This window comes from Limulus polyphemus, unplaced genomic scaffold (genome assembly GCF_000517525.1).
Source record: "Limulus polyphemus unplaced genomic scaffold, Limulus_polyphemus-2.1.2 Scaffold282, whole genome shotgun sequence".
NCBI classification, from domain to species: Eukaryota; Metazoa; Arthropoda; class Merostomata; order Xiphosura; family Limulidae; genus Limulus; species Limulus polyphemus.
Window position 1 is genome coordinate 405,437 of NW_013665892.1, and position 2,709 is coordinate 408,145.

A 2,709-nucleotide genomic window follows, 5' to 3' on the forward strand; every position below is an offset into this window, starting at 1 on the left:
TTAAGTTTGGAGTGACTGTGGAAATTCTGTGTACTAAAAAGTTGTATCAAGAAAGAATAAACTAGTTTTAATTAAGAAAGGACTCGTATCACTGAAGTTCCTCGGAAACAATTTATACCGGAAATTAACAAATGAGCAGATACATAACAATATGAATATTTATTTTGTTTCAATTACTTGAGGGGTATAAGATATACATAGTTAAACAGCAAAAAAAGGTGCAACAGTTCAAAGTCTTGTCCAAATGTTAAGTACAAATTTAGACAATATATTCAAAGAAAAACGCTAATACATAAAAAACAATAAAAAGAGGGCAGAATACGACATATTTAAATGATTTTGAATGTGCAATTCAGCAAGTCACGTGACAACAAAGCCAATATAAAGTTAATAAGTGGCATTGGAAAACGAAGGAATATGGATCAACTTGGGATACCAGGACTAATCAGAAAGAGATCTACAACAAGCTATATCTTGTTAAGCGAAGTGTGGTGTAATATAACAAGTGAGAATTCTAAAACACAAAGGCCAGTGTCAAAAGCCGTGTACGTATCCTAGGCAATGGTATGCAACCAAGAAGAATCTCCTCCTAGAAAATGTCACATATATTTTTATAAAAGAAACTGAAATAAATGAATTTCATTTATTATTTACCCTGCAAAAAAGTGTCACGCGAAGAACAACGTTTGAAATTTCTATTATAGCATCTAAATAAGAAAATATAAACTATATATGTATAAATTTATTAATAGACAAGATACTTAAATTTGAATAGTTTTTGAAGGCTTTATAATAGTTTTATAAGTTGAATTTAATAATGATTTTCTTTTCTGATGTATATACAGAAAATTAATTTAATATTTCATCTTAAATTAACAAAACTAAGGGTCCTATGTAAAAACATTATAAACAGCTCGAATGTTTAAACTGCACTTAAGAAAATGTTACCCGAATAAGGTACTCTAAACAAATGTGACTCGTGAGAGGTTATTTGCAAAGAGGTAAAACATTTTCCATTTTCCATTTTTACATGGTATACACACTTTTAAACATTTTAAACCGATAAATACGCCATTTTTGTTAGGGAAATTAAAGCAGGTATGTGTTATGAGAAGGAAGCAATAAAGTAACACAAAAATATGACCAATATACGATAATGATATACAGTATGTCAAATTTAACCTATGGCTTTAAGCCTCACGTGTGAAATGATATTAGAGCTAACAAATTAGGGGTGATTACTCTTCACAATTACACTAGCTGTGTGAAGGAGTTACCCTTAAGAAAATGGAGAAGCAAAGAAGACGCAAACCAACACGCTAAAACGTTTTAGCTTCTGACCACAGTGGTGATAAGTAAAACCTGTACCCTCAAGTTCGCATACAAGCACCGTAATGGTCACATAAGTACGTGACTTAAGCTAAGTTCACATATTGATTGTATTGAACTCGTTATTATTGATAATGCTGATGATCTCTATAGAAGAGGAAATGAATAATGAAGCTCTTCTTCATCTTATACATAATAACACTTTCCAAACTTTCTTCTAGTTGTCGTTGCTTTGAAATCGTTCGAATGATGAAATTATACTGTAGTTCATGATTCCACCAGAATAACGAGATAAATTTATTCTGGGATAATCGTTTTCTGCAGTATTAGCTCGAAAATGGAGAGTGTGATGTGGGTGTTGATTTCTCTAGTATTGTTGTAATATCATTAGAAAGTGAAGTTGAGATAGACTTTGTTTTGGAAACGTCCCTCTCTCGAGCAACGAGTGTTGAACATTCGCTTGAAAGAAAAGAACCTTCTTTTACTGACTGTTGATGCGCGGTAGTAAGACCTTCTGGAGAATGAGTTGAAAAAAAAATGTTATAAATGTTGATATTGGACGATCTCTCTTTTTGATAACGAGTGTTAGAAAATGAAAAGATTCGATAGACGATCGTCCCTTCACGACAAGTTGAGACGAAGAATATTGTTCTCTCTCTGTGTTTCCTCTCTTTAGTGGTAAGAGTTGGATAATCACTCAATGGAAACGATTGTTGTAAATTTGTCTTAATGAAAAAAAACTGCTGTTGTTGCTTCTTCTTGTAGCTCAATAAAACGTTCAGAAAAAGAGGTTGAAGGAAGAAATTTGGTAGTTGTCATTGGATATTTCATATCTGTTATAGTGAATGTTACAGTTGACATTGGATATTTCATATCTGTTATAGTGAATGTTACAGTTGACATTGGATATTTCATATCTGTTATAGTGCATGTTACAGTTGTCATTGGATACTTCATATCTGTTATAGTGAATGTTACAGTTGTCATGGGATACTTCATATCTGTTATAGTGAATGTTACAGTTGACATTGGATATTTCATATCTGTTATAGTGCATGTTACAGTTGTCATTGGATACTTCATATCTGTTATAGTGAATGTTACAGTTGTCATGGGATACTTCATATCTGTTATAGTGCATGTTACAGTTGTCATTGGATACTTCATATCTGTTATAGTGAATGTTACAGTTGTCATGGGATACTTCATATCTGTTATAGTGAATGTTGGTAATTGTCATTGGATACTTCTTATCAGTTATAGTGAATTTTAGTAATTGTCATTGGATACTTCCTATCTGTTATAGTGAATGTTGGTAGTTGTTATTGGATACTTCCTCTCTGTTATAGTGAATGTTACAGTTACCATTGGATAATTCCT